Raw genomic sequence first — 19,198 nt, 5'->3', positions numbered from 1 at the left:
AATTGCATAAATTTGTTCTTTTTAAATTTATAGTTCTGGATTCATATATTATTACCCAAAACTATATACGGAAAAAAAGCTCTTTTTGCCAAAATGTCACAGTCGCTTTGCGTTGAGTAAGTGATATAAGTATGGTCACTCATCTTTAAATTGATGGAAAAAATGTGACCAAAATTCAGCAAAATTATGAATACCCTTCCTTCAGAACATGCCTTAACATACCCCAGAATGCAGCTATGGCAATGTAGATTTTCAAAATTTTCCGGGGGAGTATGCCCCCGGACCCCCCTAACACAAGTGCCTACACATTAGTTTCTTTCAAGCTACGCCCCTGACCATCCTTCACTGAATATTGCCCTTATTTAGTAGCCACATAGCTCAAAGGTCAAGACCTAATTTGTTTTATTTTTCAGCTCATTAAATTAATTTTTATTTGGTTCCAAGCCATAATTTTCATTAGATGGGAACCTTAACATACATGTATTACTAGAGAAACCTATATATTTTTAGCTCACCTGTCACAAAGTGACAGGGTGAGCTTTTGTGATCGCTTTTCGTCCGGCGTCCGTCCGGCGTCCGTCCGTACACTTTTACTTTAAATGACATCTCCTCATAAACCACTTGGCCAATTTCATCCAAACTTCACAGGAATGTTCCTTTGGTGGTCAACTTTAAAAATTGTTCAAAGAATTTAATTCCATGCAGAACTCTGGTTGCCATGGCAACCGAAAGAAAAAACTTTAAATATCTTCTTTTAAAAAACCATAAGAGCTAGAGCTTAGATATTTGGCATGAAACATCTTCTAGTGAGTGTCTACCAAGTTTGTTCAAATAAAAGCCCTGGGGTCAAAATTGGCCCCGCCCCGGGGGGTCATTGATTTTCCCTATATGCATATAGTAAAAACTTAAAAAATCTTCTTTTAAAGAACCCAAAGAGCTAGAGCTAAGATATTTAGCATGAAACATGTTCTAATGGATGTCTACCAAGTTTGTTCAAATAAAAGCCCTGGGGTCAAAATTGGCCCCGCCCCGGGGGGTCATTGATTTTCCCTATATGCATATAGTTAAAACTTAAAAAATCTTCTTTTAAAGAACCCAAAGAGCTAGAGCTAAGATATTTAGCATGAAACATGTTCTAATGGATGTCTACCAAGTTTGTTCAAATAAAAGCCCTGGGGTCAAAATTGGCCCCGCCCCGGGGGGTCATTGATTTTCCCTATATGCATATAGTAAAAACTTTAAAAAATCTTCTTTAAAAGAACCAAAAGAGTAAGAGCTAAGATATTTAGCATGAAACATGTTCTAATAAGTGTCTACCAAGTTTGTTAAAATAAAAGCCCTGGGGTCAAAATTGGCCCCGCCCCGGGGGGTCATTGATTTTCCCTATATGCATATAGTAAAAACTTAAAAAATCTTCTTTTAAAGAACTCAAAGAGCTATGGCTAAGATATTTAGCATCAAACATGTTCTAATAGGTGTCTACCAAGTTTGTTCAAATAAAAGCCCTGGGGTCAAAATTGGCAGCGCCCAGGGGGTCATTGATTTTCCTTATATGTGTATAGCAAAAACTTAAAAAATCTTCTTTGAAAAAACCCAAATAGCTAGAGTTAAGATATTAAGCATGAAACATCTTTTAGTGAGTGTCTACAAAGTTTGTTCAAATAAAAGCCCTGGGGTCAAAATTGGCCCCGCCCCGGGGGTCATTGATTTTCTTTATATGTGTATAGCAAAAACTTAAAATCTTCTTTGAAAAAAAAACAAATAGCTAGAGTTAAGATATTAAGCATGAACCATCTTCTAGTAAGTGTCTACAAAGTTTGTTCAAATAAAAGCCCTGGGGTCAAAACTGGCCTGGCCCCAGGGGTGTCATTGTTTTTAACTATATGTGTATAGTAAAAACTTTAAAAAATCTTCTTTTAAAAAGCCCAATGAGCTAGAGCTTAGATGTTTAGCATGAAACATTTTCTTATGGGTGTCTACCAAGTTTGTGCAAATAAAAGCCCTTGGGTTAAATTGACCCTGCAACATGGGGTTGGGGGGACTATATACAGGTGAGCGACCTCAGGGCCATCATGGCCCTCTTGTTTGTTAATAGATCAATTCTTTGTGTCAATAGATCAATGGTCAAGGTCACAGTCATCATTTGTGAAAAAAATTCTTTGTGTCAATAGGTCAATGGTCAAGGTCACAGTCATTATATGTGAAAACTCCAATTGGTTTTTGCCTACACATGGGATTTTGTGAGAGAAAACTTAAGACGATATTTACAAAGATGGTTATTTTATAATTATATTTGATGCCTTTAACATTCAAATTTTAGCTTTCAAATTTTTCCATTTTCATTTTGAGAGAAAACCTCGGACTGGGTAGATTAACTCTAATTTTTAAATATGTGAGGTATGTTTCATATGTATTAGCTTAAAATGATACCTATAATACAGTTTGAATCATTCAGTATTACAGCTAGATCATTCACATTTCTTGATGTGTATATTTCTATGTACATTATTTACGGTACTAAATAAATATGTAAGTCCTTGAAATTGTGTCATTTCTTGTACAATTGTAGCATTCCCTTCCATTTTACAGCCTGTTTATGATTTTACCAGAACTTATTATTTCAACAGCAGTTTCAAAGTTACCAACTTTGACAAAACTTGAAAGATATTATTATACATGTATCCAACTATTTACTTAGAGTTATGAACAGTACATTATGAACAATACTTACCTGATCAGGATCTTTAAATAATTTGTATGAATACTGTTTGATGAATAAATATATAAAAAAAGATACATTGTATATTAAAGAGATGAAGAGAATAAAAAATATTTTCATGTTATTCATCGCTATGTGCTCCTTTATTGATCAATGATAAAAAAATATCTTGCAACATTGATGCCTTTAGCATTTGTTCAAGTCCCTCCCTTTGTTCCAGCCCCTGTATTTCATTTGTAATGATTTGTAACAGCATTAGTTCCCTTTTGCCCACACAACTTCCCAACACAGTGTTACTAATTTCAGGGCCTTTTATTAAACATATAATTATGATATCACAATTTAACAACATTATTTCAAATAAATAGTTAAGTGTCAGTGAGATCAATGAATCTGTTTTGTGTTATTTAACCAATTCAACAATCTTATTTGGGCTGCTGAGCTAAATTTTGTTCATTACATATCATCATAATAAGCAGCATATTTATGCATAATTACTTCAAAGTTCAACCAGGAATGACAAAACTGTGCACTAAAAGAGACTAATTAGACAGAAGGGTGACCTTAACCTTTGAACTGGATAACTGACCCTAATGCAAGACACATCATCATGTCTTACACATTTATAGCAAATTTGTTTAAAATCCATCAAGGGAGGAATGGCAGACACAACCATTAAATAAAGGGTTAAACCAAAATTAAAGAAAAGAGATAAGTTTTTATTTTTTTTAATTTTAACAGATCTGTCTAGTCACACTTGCTGTTTTGTCCAAGTATGAATCCTTTCAATAAATAAATGACAAAAGTTAAGAAAAAAATATCAAAATTCAAACATTTGATGGTCAAGGTTATTTAAAGTTCAAGGTCATATCTAAATTATTCGTCACAAGTGTTGTTTATTCCACATTTGAATCAAAACAGTACATAAATAACAAAACTATGACAACTTAACCAAAATTTAATACTTTGACCATGATGGTCAAGGTCATTTAAAGATCAAGGTCATCCAGTTCAACTTTTAAGAATGTTTTGTCCAATAGGTTGTTTTGTCCAAGTTTGAAAATAATCCATTGATTAATTAGTTACAAAGTTACAGGCAATTATAGCAATAATCAGTGAAAATAAAATAGTTTGACCATCAAGGTTATACATAAGTCCAGGTCAGTTTGAGTTTGATATATATTAAGGTCCTGACCTAAAGGATGTTGTTTCTTAAAATGAAGTTATTCCATCCATTTATAAATAACAAATTTATAGCCAGTTACAGTAAGAGCTAGAGAATTTCATTAATTTAAGGTCAAGGTCACATCTAAATTACTATTACTTTTAATATGTTTGTTTGGTAGCAAGTCTTTTGTCAAGGTTTGAATCAAATCCTTACATAAATAACAAAATTATGACAATTTAACCAAAATTCAATAATTTGATCTTGATGGTCAAGGTCATTTAAAGGTCAAAGTCAGTTCAATCTTTTAAAAGGTCTTGTCTAAAAGGTTTTTTTTGTCCAAGTATGAAGATAATCCATTTCTTGGTTACCAAGTTACAGCCAATTATAGCAATTATAAGTGAAAATTCAATAATTTGACCTTCAAGGTTTAGGTCATACATGAGTCAAGATCAAATATAAGTTTGACCTGACCTAAAATATGTTAACCTGTATACAAATAACATAGTTATAGCCAGTTACAGAAAAAATCTAGAGAATTTCATTATTTGACATTGACTGTATAATTTAACAAAAATTAAATAATTTGATCTTAATGGTCATAGTCATTTCAAGATCAAGGTCAGTTCAACTTTATAGAAGGTCTTGTCCAATTTAAAAGTTGTGTTGTCCAAGTATGAAGATAATCCATTCATTAATTACCAAGCTACAATAAATTATAGCAAATATCTGAAAATCTATAATTTATAACATTCAAGGTCATGCCCAAGGCCAATTTGAGTTTGATATACATGAAGGTTAAATCCTAACAAAAATGCTGTGTCTAAATATGAAGTAAATCCATTCATTTATAACAAAGTTATATATTACAGCCAGTTACAGCAAAAATTTGAAAATTTTAGTAGATCTAATTTGACCTTCAAAGTCAATGTAATTTATGAGTGAAGGTCAGTCTGGTCTATCCTAAAAGCTAAAAGATTGTTGTATTTAACTTTTCAAAACAATCCATTCAAAAATAAATTAATACAGCCACTTATAGTAAAATAACAAGCAAAATTTAGACATTGACCTTGAAAGTCAAGGCCATTTATATATGAAGGTCAAGTTTAGTCGTTATGATCAAGGTTAACGTTTTTGGATGGCAACGGCAATGGGAACGCCGCCATGACTGTAATAATACCTCCATTTTTCACATAGTAAAATCTCAATATAAGAATTTAAGGTATGTTTTGGCCTTTTAATCGTAAAGTAAATTTAGGGGTCTACACGCTGTATTATTATTTTTCCCGCAAAATGTCAAGGCCGTCGTAAAGTACCTCCAAATAAAAGAGTACTTGACCTTTGTTTACAAACAGCGAGTGAGAGGTAACAATTAAAGCTTTTATACATTTAGAACAATTATTTAACATATATTTTACACAATTTCAGTTGTGTATTAAATAATGATGATTTTAGTTATAATTTTTAAACGTGTCACGCGCTCCTGTTTATTTTCTTTCCGAATGTTAAACTTACATTTATTATTGAGCTAACTTAAAATGAAGAAAATTTGAGCATGGGCTATTATTCGAATACAAATCGCGTTAGAGTTTGACCTAATTTTGGTGAACAGAACGTTTTGAATGTTATTTCATATCTCACAGAAGTATAGTAAACTGTATACATGTACATTTATTTAGAAAACCTATTACAACTCAAACAGTGATTTTTTTACCTTTGCATCCTGAGTCCAGAACTCAATGAATTTGCTATGGATGCAAAGTTTCAAATAATGTGCATCTTTTGGATGCATACTTTTTCTAAGTAGGGAGTCCTGTCTGACAGAAATTTGGTATTAAAATTAATACCAAATAGTGTTCAACTTATGTCAATCATATTCTAGGTCCAGCTAAGATATAATAATGTGCTATACTATAGGTAAGCTTAAAAATATTAAGGAAAATGAATTTTTGATTAATATCAAACTAAATTAATGGAAATAAACATATTAAATTTATTTGACAGTTTTGAATAATTTCAGTATCAGAAGCATTGTAATTAATATAGAAATCAAATTCATTTTTTTCTTCATTCCATTGTTAATATACCTTTCATATCACTAAAGCAATATTAAGCCCTGTAACTTGGATTTTTCTGCTAAATTTTGGGACTCATAGATTTATAGCCCAGCGAGTACTAAGGACCCATACTGATGAGTTTGTAAAAAAATCACTGCTCAAATGTAATATTTACAGCCTAAATATTTTGTAAATTTGTTTGCAAGACCTAGCTCTATATTATTGGCAAAGGTTTATCATTTTGGTGAAATTTTCTCCAGATATACATGTACCCTGTTGTCAAGTTTTAAGGCCCATTAACCCTCGAAAATGCTATATTTATGTGCCCCCATTATAGGGGGGGGGGGAGCCATTTAAATTTTAACCTTCTCCCTCCGTCCGTCCGTCCATCCGTTTGTTCTCTTTTTGTGTCCCACGTAACTCAAAAAGTAATTGACGTAGAGTCATGAAACCTTACAGGAATGTTGATCAGCATGTAAGGTTGTGCACCTGGGTATTTTCATGTGGATATTTTTAGTATTTTTAGAGTTATTGCCCCTGACTTAGTAAAAATTTGCAATTTTCAACTTGTGTGACTGTCGCACATAACTCAATAACTATTTGACCTAGAGTCATGAAAACTTACTGGAATGTTGCTGAGCATGTAAAGTTGTGCACCTGGGTATTTTTGTGTGGATATATTTAGTATTTTTAGAGTTATTGCCCTTGAATTAGTAAAAATTTCCAATTTTCAACTTGTGTCACACATCATTAAAAAAGAATTTTGACCTAGAGTCATGAAACCTTACAAGAATGTTGCTCAGCATGTGTAGTTGTGCACCTGGGTTTTTTTCATGTGGATATTTTTAGTATTTTTAGAGTTATTGCCCTTGACTTAGTAAAAATTTCCAATTTTCAACTTGTGTCGCATGTCACTAAAAAAAGTGTTTGACCTAGAGTCATGAAACCTTACAAGAATGTTGCTCAGCATGTGAAGTTGTGCACCTGGGTATTTTCATGTGGATATATTTAGTATTTTTAGAGTTATTGCCCTTGACTTAGTAAAAATTTGCAATTTTCAACTTGTGTGACTGTCGCACATAACTCAAAAACTATTTGACCTAGAGTCATGAAAACTTACTGGAATGTTGCTCAGCATGTAAAGTTGTGCACCTGGGTATTTTTGTGTGGATATATTTAGTATTTTTAGAGTTATTGCCCTTGAATTAGTAAAAATTTCCAATTTTCAACTTGTGTCACACATCATTAAAAAAGAATTTTGACCTAGAATCATGAAACCTTACAAGAATGTTGCTCAGCATGTGTAGTTGTGCACCTGGGTTTTTTTCATGTGGATATTTTTAGTATTTTTAGAGTTATTGCCCTTGACTTAGTAAAAATTTGCAATTTTCAACTTGTGTCCCACGTTGCTCAAAAAGTATTTGAACTAGAGTCATGAAACCTTACAGGAATGTTGATCAGCATGTGTAGCTATGCACCTGGGTATTTTTGTGTGGATATACTTAGTATTTTTAGAGTAATTGCCCTTGAATTAGTAAAAATTTCCAATTTTCAACTTGTGTCGCAAGTAACTAAAAAAGTATTTGACCTAGAGTCATGAAACCTTTACAAGAATGTTGTTCAGCATGTGTACTTATGCACCTTGGGGTTTTCTTGTGGATTTATTCAGTATTTGTAGTATTTGCCCTTTACTTAATAAAAGATTTTTAGTTTTCAACTTGGGCACATGTAGGCAAAAAAAAAATTTGACCTAGAGACATAAGATTGACAAATCGGTGGAGTGTGGGGGCACCTGTGTCCTATGGACACATTTCTAGTTTAATGTCTCCAAAGATTTTTTTATTTAGTGTCCATTTGGAGTGTCCAATATGTTACACATTGGCCATATAGCTGAACAATCTTTTGAATTTTCGCAATTTGTACAGTAATAATGATTTTGAATGTGTGTCAAAATACAAATTTTACCTTTTGCTACCTCTATGAATAGTTTTCACATTCAGCACCACAATCTTCAAATGATCCTGATTTTATTTTCATTGTTATATAAAACTTTTTTTATAAGTTAAGATATAGTATATATTTAACCCTTTCCCCAATGAGCATATTGTGAAAAATGGCCATTTTCACTGAAAAGCCTCCTCTTACAAGTTCAAACTGCTATGAAACTATGAAAAATGCTTCAATACTAATCAAACTTGGCACAAATGTTGACTTGACCATTGCCTTTGTAACGACATGCTCAGTCTTAAATTTCCTGTTACCATGGCAACGAGGGGACATCTCAAAATTGCCAAAAATCACTATTTTGGTCTCAATTTTTCCATCAAAATTTATTTCAAAGTGCTGCAAGTTCTCAAGGGATTGAGATAGAGTCAAAGGCTTTTCAGCGTTGGTTACACGTTACCTTATGATCAACCTGGGGTCATTTTAAGCCTCTCACAAGTCCAAAATTCTCTTGGCGATGAGGGGGACTCCGCCCCCCTCCAAACCCCCCAAACAGAAGGGGGCACATCCTCCTTCTGGCAACCCCCTGATGTATCTTTTAGATGCCCGGGGACGGCGCCGAAAAAGTGCTCACTTTTTTTAGCAACATTTCTCAAACGGAAACATGTGTTTGGGGCCCAAATAGGACATTTTTTCACTATTTCAGGCCTAAAAAAAGGGGGGGGGGTCGAAAGTGCATTGTTTCGCGTATATATGAGGTAAAGGGTTAAAGGGGCTCATATTTCACTTTTTTTTTTTTTGGGATTTTGACCACAATTCGCAGGAGTGATCAGTCCCAACCCTTTGGTCTTTCTGCACGCAAGCATACTCTTCAAGTACAATGTAGACCTAAGCTTGTTATCAAGTTAGGATATTGCTGAATTAAGAAACAAACTTACAATTAATGATTATTATTAGACCACTTTGTTTAAGTAAATGTCTAAATATAATTAGAAATGACAGTGGATTAGTCTGATAACATGGTATGATATTAGTTATGTGATGTACCTTACATGTACATGTACTTTTGATGTACTTTTGATAGTTATAATATGCTTATTATATATACAAGTTGTACACATACAATATTGCTATGATGCACTACAAGGTATTAAGTGAATATTAGTGTGCATGAATTATATTTTCCTAAAAGCATTTAAATAAAACTTGTAAAAACTGCAGCTTCTGTCACAATCTTTTAGCTTAAAAAAATGGTTCAAGAAAATAACTTGTAAAAAATGGTAATGTAAGTATTGTTTAACATCACCATTTATTTTTAAATGTTGAAAAACTGGTAAAAAATGCTGGACACAAGTTTTTTAACAACAAGTTTTTACCAGTTTTTAGCTCGACTTTTCTATGAAAAGGGGAGCTATCCTACTCGCCCCGGCGTCGGCGTCGGCGTCGGCGTTGGCGTCACACCTTGGTTAAGTTTTTCGTACCACCCCACTTTATTTCAGAAGTATTACAAGTATGGCTTTGAAACTTACCATACTTGTTCACCATCATAACCTCCATCTACAGACAAGAGTACATAACTCTGTCAAGGTTTTTGACAGAATTATGGCCCTTTTTTGACTTAGAAAGTGTATTGAGCTTGGTTAAGTTTTTTGTACCACCTCACTTTATTTCAAAACCATTGGAGGTATTGCTTTGAAACTGACCATACTTGTTTACCATCACGACCTTCATCAACAGACAAGAGGACATAACTCTGTCAAGGTTTTTGACAGAATTATGCCCCTTTTTTGACTTAGAAAATACATTGAATATGGGTAAAATCCACTTATTGCCTTAACCCTTTGAGATATTGCTTTGAAACTTTTAATGCTATTTCACATCATTACCCCCATCTGTACGCAAGAGAAGGTAACTCTGTCAAGGATTTGTTTTAAAAATTAAGGCCTTTTATCGACTTAGAATCTTGGTTAAGTTTTTAGTACCAGTCCACTTTTTGACTGAACTGTTTGAGATATTAATTTGAAAGTTGGAATACTTGTTTACAATCATGATTCCCAAACATGTCCAGGAGAAGGTAATTCTGTCAAAGATTTTATTTGAATTATGGCCCTTAACTGTCAATGTTTTGTATTATAGGCAAGCACTAAAAAACTTAAAAAATCTAAAAAAATTCATTCCTATCCACTTGTTCACTTTACCATAAATTATGTCATATAAACATTGCTGTAATATTCAAGGGTATCAAACAACTAGTTTTTTTTTCTTTCTTACCAGCCCTCTTTTGACTTAAACATTTCAAACTTTGCTGCAGTGTTCAAGGGTATCACACAATTCAGTAAAATAATTCTTCACTAAATATCTTAATGCTCATGGCCATTGTTCACTTTAAAAATACAGAGATTCTTGTATTGCCTTTTACTGCAAAAACTTTTTTTATTGGCAAGCAATAAAAAAGTCGAGCGCGCTGTCTTACGGACAGCTCTTGTTTAAGAACTGCTGTTTAAATGGAATCCTACAAATTAAGATGAAGGGCAAAAAATTGTAAAAAAGGCATTTATTTGAAAAAACTGCTAAATAACTGCAATATAACTACAAGTTAAATGCCTTTCCTTTTCCTAAGGGTTTTGACACATTTAAGATGAACCCTGTTTTTTTTATCATTCTGGTCATATTTTTTCTTCCCAGGTCCAATACTCGTGCCTGTGTTTAATCTATGAGGATAAACATGGAGATTACGGTATTTGAGTATTTAAATTTGATCCTGATCTTAAATCTTTGTGAACACAGGGCCAAGTGATTAGCAAGCAATATTCTCTATATCCTTCATGTTTGTCCAATCTACAGAGAAGCTTATTTTGAGTCTCTAACATACTTCCCAAGTAATTACATTTGTTATTTACTGGTAAGTGAACAGGTAAAGTGAAATAAAATTAAGAAATATTTCATCATTTCACCATAAATCTTACATATATGGGAAGAAATTTGGACCAATTAAAGTTGCAAAGATCATAAAACACATAGTAAGTGTCATGGATGAAATATTTATATCCTGTATATCTGTGAGATATATATGATAAATTATTTTAGAGATACATGTCATGTGTTTTTCATTGGGCTCATAGCTTTTTCTTATTTTATGCGAAAAGAGAGCAATAAATTAGTTTCTTTATCATGAATACCACATTACAGTACAGGATCTAGATGTATAACTAATGAAAATTGTGCATATTGAGTTGCATATGATATCCAGTTTGTATTTTTGTGTGGTATGGTTATTTTAATTCACTGCTACTGTTACTGTTCATTTTATAAGTAATTTAGGTTTTGCAATAGAGACAGGGTATGGTAGGGGTTCTTCAGTCAGTTCAGCTCTTAAAATATTGCTGTATCAGCAAAAAAATAAACAACAAAAACAAACCAACAAACACACACAACTATAACACACAATGTTGTTCACTATAATCAAACATAGGAAATTGAAAAGCTCATAAATTCTGTTATAAGTCAACAAGTCAGCATTGTGACATTTGTGTTTTATGATTATGAGGTTATTTACTGACCTTGAAAATACAGTGGCAGAACAACAATTTTAAGCATAAACAGGTAAACATGTACATGTAGAATATACTTAGTAATTTTAATTATGGTCAGTAGAATAGCAAAAAATATGTTCCTAATCACAGAGTTGTTTGTCTTACCAAAGTTCATATTTTAGATATTATTGGATTTGATAATTTCTTCAAGTTATTTACAAACCCTGCCACAGAAAAGACACAATATATGATACATTTAAATGCAATCAAGTGCATGTTCATGTATATCAATTTATTATACTAAGAAATATATAAATGATAATCTAAATTGAGCAAAGGTTCATAGACAAACTAGTTATCTAAAAAAGATATCAATATATGCATATTATAAATTATGTATATCTTATTTGCAGTATATCAAGCTTTAATAATAGTTTAAGACAATATCCTGTTAAGTTACAACATGTATATTCCCTCATGAATATAAGATCTTAAAATAGAGAATAAAACATTGTAACCACACATAAATTTATGAAAAGCATCTTTAAATTGTAAACATTCACATCGTTTAACTTCAAACTGTTTTGCTTAAGATTTATTTTATTTTAGATGTATTGACTTCCTTCTTATGAAACGTTTCTCACTTTGCTATAAAATTTTAACTAAAAAGCCTTTGCATGAAGTATTTAATTGAATTTGTATTTGGTATGTCTAACATTGTTTATTGATGCATTTACAAGAATTATTTAAATCAAACCCATTATGGTCCAAGATTGCAATGAACAATTATGTTGAACCGCCTTTGTGGTCGAGGGGTTAGAGTCGATGACTTCTAATCCAGTTTAACCTCTCTGGCGTGGGTTTGATCCCCAGGAGATGCTTTGGTAGTTTAGCACGGAGGAAGGTTACGTCTAGTACTGGTGTAACTCTCCAGGAACGATGGTTAGGAAACTACCCGCCTATATGACTGAAATACTGTTTGGAAAAGGCGTAAAATGAAACAAACAAATAAACCTAAATCACAAATATTTACTTTGACAATAAGAGAACCATACTTATTTATTTTCAATCTTAAAGATCCTGTAACACAATTTTTTCATGGTTTTATTTCATAAATATGATGCTCAAATTAAGATTTGTCAATATTGTAAGTTCCAATAAGCATTATTTATAAAGATATTACCCAATTTAACATTTCATGTAAATAAAGGGAGGTAATTAGAAATATATTTTCTATAAATTCTAAGTCAAATTTTCCAATAAGAAATGAATGCCTGTAATTTATTGATTAAATATAATGTGCACAAATATTTGCAGTACACATTTTACATATTCTTCGATGTTTGAAAATTGTTTTATTTGCATAAATATGTACATATATAATTTTTTGCTAGTGTGGTATTCATTCAGTAAAAATATCAATCACAAAACATACAGGATCTTTAAGCATTATGACTTCACATTGCACCATGATGACCTCTACCTCTCAGACCCACTTAAAGTCACAAGGTCAAATTCCAAGGTTACTGTCACCGGAAAAATAGCATCCTTGACTGAAAAGGCTTTCATCCAAAGCCTTCTGATGTCATATGTTTGTTACTGTCTGTGTATCTTGATAACCTCTACTTACAGACTGGTTTAGAGGTAATTTGGTCATTTGGCAATATGATCAGTATAGAATATTAAAACACATCTTCAAATTCACTTTCTGTGGCACATTAGATTTTGTAATTATATTGTGTTTCATGGTTAATTATGCCACCATTTTTGTTCACCTATAACATCTTAAAATGCACAATTCTGACTACCCATTGGTTAAAAAAAAACAGATTCACTTAAAACAATTATTAAAAGCAAGCTGGTGATTGTCGGTTTGAAAGATCACAGGAATGTGAGCCATTGGTGACTGTCAGATCATAAAGCATGGTTTTATTTAGAATCTTTTCTTTATAAATTAGATTGAAAGTGATGATTTTTTTAAAAAAACAAAAACATCAGTACTCATTTGTTATAAGCTGATTTGCTTAATTGATTCTTGAATTGTTGCAGTAAACAAAACAATAAAAAAAGAAGTTAATGTTGACACTACAATATACAATGTACATGTACTATAAATGATTTTTTTTCCTTACAGTAAGAAAATAATTGATATATTAAACAATATTGGATGTGTTTCCGTCACCTGCCAGATACTTGATTACAGTCTGTTTCTTATTAGCATGCATTTTTTTTACCCCCCAACTACATAATTAATTTTGCTAGTAATGTGTATCAATAACATTTACCACAGATTTTGTGAACCTTATTTTATTTACCATTTATTTTGGTATCTGAATTCACAAATGGCTGCTGTGTCGGTGTGACGTAAAACCCAAACAAACAAACACAAAAAATTGGCTGTCATAGTTTTGAATTTTAACTGTTTGTGCAAGATCTAAAAAAACTTATATCACATGTCTTGTTAAAGTTTTTGCGTGTGTTTTGTGTATGTGCATGTGTGTGAGTTAATATATATCAAAAACAGTTTGGTTCCTATGAATAACTTATACTTTAATGAATATAAAGTTATGAAATATGTCACTATAAATATTCACTTTATTACTTTGTTAAATTTCAGTAATAAGTAAAATGAATTGAAGAGGATAATTCTCAGTTTTTACTGCATTTTAGTCATTCAATATGTAGACTTACGGATCTTTGCTTATTTTATAATCATGTAGAATTTTTCAATTTCAGGTGAATGGTTACCATATATAAGGTGCATGTCACAGTAGTTTAGGACAGAATTTTAAAAAGATAACAGTTTAAGTGTATGAGATACTATTCCTAGTGTAGTTGGTGTATTGGTATATATTATATATATACCTGGATTATAGGAAGTTGACTTGTATTATAATGGAGGGGAAAATAAATACAGGTAAGTTATGATGCTGATATTTCTTTAATATATTCGAATATTGTACAGAAACAATTTTCTACAAATTTTTATTCTGTAATTTTTGTAAGATTTTTTTTATATAATTATTCCTACATCAGATTTATGCATGTTACTTGGCATTCATAGTTCAAACAGGTAACTAAGCTGTTTATATGTAACACCCATTATATAGAGGATATTTGTTTGTTTCAGTGTAAGATCGAAAAATATTTCACCGAGTGAACACCAGATGCAATATTTTCCACGAGTGGCGTAGCCACGAGTGAAAATATAATAGCTGGGGTTCACGAGTGAAATATTATTTGATCTTACATGTAAAACAAACAAATTTTCTGTTTATTTCATGATTTTTTAACGATTTTTACACCATTTTACTGATTTTTGCCGCGTAACGTCATGCTCTTATCTTCATGACGTCATCAAATAATGACGTCACAATGTTGAAGCAAAATATAATTCCATGATTATTTTTAGATTTTAGATGTTTTTCAGCACAACGTTCGTAAATATTTACGAACTACAGTTATCACGTACATTTGTTATTATGATTGACTACATTTCCGCTGAAAAAAAACATTCATTAATGATAAATATTTTATTTTTACGCCAAATATAGTTCGGCTACTGTGAAATTATATTTGGTAATCATTACTGTGAAATTATCAGAATATAATTAACCGTTATAATTCAGTAATCTACTGCAAAACATGTAATAAAAAGAGTTATAAGTCAGTTAAAGACTTTGAACTGTTAAGTTCAGCATTAAGATATTTTTCTGATGCATAATACCACTTTTTATGTTCATGTTGGATTTTTCCTTATCATTTAAGTATACTCAACCGTTTGAAATAAATGCTGTTTTACTTTAAAGAAAGCAGAATAAGTTTGTATTTAACCTACCTAGTTCATGGACACATTACTACATTTTATACATAAACATGCATTATATTAGATTTTTACAATGGTCTATGACATTTTATCTGTCAGTGTGTGTACATGTAATTGTTGAAAACTACACATGTTCAATCAGATAAAAGTTTGAGATAAGCATTTTGAAATTTAAGACTATAGTTCACTCTGGTATAACTAACAATTTTAGTTTTATAGCATTATTTATGTAAACTTTATTGTGAAGATAGCTTTTAACTTATATGAACCACTTGTGAGTCCATTTCTCAGTACTTACATGTACCAGTGGAAACATGGTTGTGACTCCAGCAAGGCACAAACCCACAATCCCTGGGTTGAGAGGCAGATTCCATTGGGCCATCACTCCCTTTTAACAGATTTGACCATATAAAATGATGAACATGATGAAAATCATTTGTCTATAGCACCTTTTATATTTATGCCCCCATTTCGAAGAAAAGGGGGTATATTGCTTTGCACTTGTCGGTCCGTCGGTCCGTAGACCAAATGGTTTCCGAGTGATAACTAAAGAACCCTTAGGCCTAGGAACTTCAAACTTGGTATGGTGATTGGTCATGACAAGTAGATGACCCCTATTGATTTTGGGGTCAAGGGGTCAAAGGTCAAGGTCACATTGACCTTGTAAGCAAAAACGGTTTCCGATCAATAACTAAAGAACCTTTAGGCCTAGGAACTTCAAACTTGGTATGGTGATTTGTCATGATCAGTAGATGACCCCTATTGATTTTGGGGTCAAAGGTCAAGGTCACATTGACCTTGTAAGCAAAAACGGTTTCCGATCAATAAGTAAAGAACCTTAAGGCCTAGGAACTTCAAACTTGGTATGGTTATGGTCATGATCAGTAGATGACCCCTATTGATTTTGGGGTCAAGGGGTCAAAGGTCAAGGTCACATTGACCTCTTGGGTAAAAACGGTTTCCGATCAATAACAAAAAAACCCTTAGGCCTAGGAACTTCAAACTTGGTATGGTGATTGGTTATGACCAGCAGATGACCCCTATTGATTTTGGGGTTAAGTGGTCAAAGGTCAAGGTCACATTGACCTTGTAATTAAAAACGGTTTCCTATCAATAACGAAAGAACCCTTAGGCCTAGGGAATCAAACTTGATATGGTGATTGGTCATGATCAGTAGATGACCCCTATTGATTTTGGGGTTAAGGGGTCAAAGGTCAAGGTCACATTGACCTTGTAGGTAAAAACGGTTTCCGATCAATAACGAAAGAACCCTTAGGCCTAGGAACTTCAAACTTGGTATGGTGATTGGTCATGATCAGTAGATGACCCCTATTGATTTTGGGGTCAAGGGGTCAAAGGTCAAGGTCACATTGACCTCTTGGGTAAAAGCAGTTTCCGATCAATAACTAAAGAACCCTTAGGCCTAGGAACTTCAAACTTGGTATGGTGATTGGTCATGACAAGCAGATGACCCCTACTGATTTTGGGGTTAAGGGGTCAAAGGGCAAGGTCACATTGACCTTGTAGGTAAAAATGCTTTCCGATCAATAACTTAAGAACCCTTAGGCCTAGGAACTTCAAACTTGGTATGGTGATTGGTCATGACCAGCAGATGACCTTTTGTTTTTAGGGTCAAGGGGTCAAAGGTCAAGGTCACATCGACCTTGTAAGTAAAAACGGTTTCTGATCAATAACTTAAGAACGCTTAGGCCTAGGAACTTCAAACTTGGTATGGTGATTTTTCATGACCAGCAGATTACCCCTTTCGATTTTGGGATCAAGGGGTCAAAGGTCAAGGTCACATTGACCTTGTAAGTAAAAACGGTTTCTGATCAATAACTAAAGAACGCTTCGGCCTAGGAACTTCAAACTTGGCATAGTGATTGGTCATGATCAGTAGATGACCCCTATTGATTTTGGGGTCAAAGGTCAAGGTCACATTGACCTTGTATGTTAAAATGGTTTCGGATCAATAATAAAAGAACCCTTAGGCCTAGGAACTTCAAACTTGGCATGGTGATTAGTCATGACCAGCAAATGACCCCTATTGATTTTGGGGTCAAGGGGTCAAAGGTCAAGGTCACATTGACCTTGTAAGTAAAAACGGTTTCTGATCAATTAACTAAAAACGCTTAGGCCTAGGAACTTCAAACTTTGTATGATGATTGGTCTTGACCAGCAGATGACCCCTATTGAGTTTTGGGTCAAGGGGTCAAAGGTCAAGGTCATGACCAGTAGATACTTGATAACCCTTATTAATTGTTTGATCACTGGGTCAGAAGTCATGCATAATTACCTTATCACATGAATAATTGGCTGCTGATAGGGGCATACATGTTTTACAAACATATCTTGTTAAATATAGAATCTATAATTAGTATATATGAGTAAGGTCATCTCAATGCTGAATGCATTACTGTAACATTTTGATTTTTGAAGTGAAATTGTTTCCAAGTTTTACTCCAGGGTAGTCTTTACACACATATTGCAGTAATGAATAGGACCAGAAATACAATGTATTCGTTTTTCATGTTATATATTATAAATACTGCATAGATATGACATCAAACTATATCACTTCTCCAAAACTCCAAACTATTAATACATTTTAAGGGCCGGGCCTTAAGGTGATCTAAATAATCTTCAGTGTTCTGTGTTGTCTAAAATAATGATAGAGCGGGTGTGGGTATTACCGAACGTGCGTGTATTTCCGAACACAATTTTTTTTCCACCATAACCTTCTTAATGTTCTTCTTATAAGGCAGTGACATCAGAAACATGATGTCACTTCCTTTCCCGACATATCTGTAATATTGCCAACGTGATACTTGACAAAGCAAAGATTTCCAAGACTAAAATACTACTACGCTTGACAAGTATGTACTCCGTTACAAATATTCTAATTTTAGATACTTGACGTCATAAGGTTATCTGGTCACGTGATTTTGATAAGTCACATGTTTCTTGTTATTTGTGAAACTAATACATGTACTGTGATATGGGAAATAACTCAATATGTCACTTAGATATTTATTTACTGAGTTATTTGCATGTTCGGAATTACAAGCAGTTAAATTTTGTCATGTGTGTATTACCGAACGCAATGCTTACACTGATTAAAACAACACAGTTATCATTATTATAGCGTTATAAATTTATCTAAATACAAAATAAATAATTTCATACATCTAAATAAATAAAATAAATTAATTAAGCAATTATCAATCAATTGATTAAAATAAATAAATAAATAAATAAATAAATAAATAAATAAATTAATTAATTAATTAATTAATTAATGCTTTCATTCAACCAATCAAAAAGATATATAGAAAGATAAATAAATGAATAAGTAAATATAAAAATAGAATAACAAATGAATAGATAAACAAATAAATAGCTCTAGAGAAAGAAAAAAATGATCAGACAGACATAGACAATTTCTTTTTATGAATGAGCAGGGAGAAAAACGCAAAACGAGAACGTAATTGAGCAGAATTAAAATGCTTGACCATGTAGCTGAATTAGATCGTTTAAACTCTGTTAGTTGAAACCAAGCATCAAAAAAGGATGGGATTCCATAGTCCACCCCTCACAATACTGTCCCGGTCATAAGTTGGCCAGTTCTAACTAAAGTCTGAGGATAGACGTATTGTAGAATTGGTCATGCACGTCATGTCTCAATTATCGGCTATGGAGGCACAAGACTAGAGCTTGCACACACTTGAACTTGAAAATACTTTATGGTGAAAGTCCCTGAACAGCTTTCGTGAAAACAAACCTAGCAGATCTTGGCTGGAGGGTTACTTTCGCCGCAACCCTGAACTGACTCTTCGTACAACCATTCAGCTTGGAAAAGAGAAAGGGAGAGAGAGAGAGAGAGAGAGATCGATCGATTGTTTCCCAGAAAAGGTTAAAAGATTAAAAGATTGTTTTCTGAGTTCAAACACTACC

At 32.8% G+C, this 19,198-nt stretch overlaps 1 long non-coding RNA gene across 1 annotated transcript; it reads left to right on the top strand.

Annotated features, from left to right (window-relative positions):
- Positions 1 to 4,947: 4,947 nt before the first annotated feature.
- Positions 4,948 to 17,363, top strand: LOC132747702 (uncharacterized). The gene is made up of 2 exons (XR_009628152.1): positions 4,948 to 5,249; positions 14,155 to 17,363. It is a non-coding gene; the product is annotated as an uncharacterized LOC132747702 (long non-coding RNA).
- Positions 17,364 to 19,198: the final 1,835 nt, after the last annotated feature.

This window comes from Ruditapes philippinarum, unplaced genomic scaffold (genome assembly GCF_026571515.1).
Source record: "Ruditapes philippinarum isolate M1 unplaced genomic scaffold, ASM2657151v2 ctg245_1_1_1_1, whole genome shotgun sequence".
NCBI lineage: Eukaryota > Metazoa > Mollusca > Bivalvia > Venerida > Veneridae > Ruditapes > Ruditapes philippinarum.
Note: the sequence above shows the minus strand (reverse complement) of the source record. Positions and strands in the feature narration are given on the sequence as shown.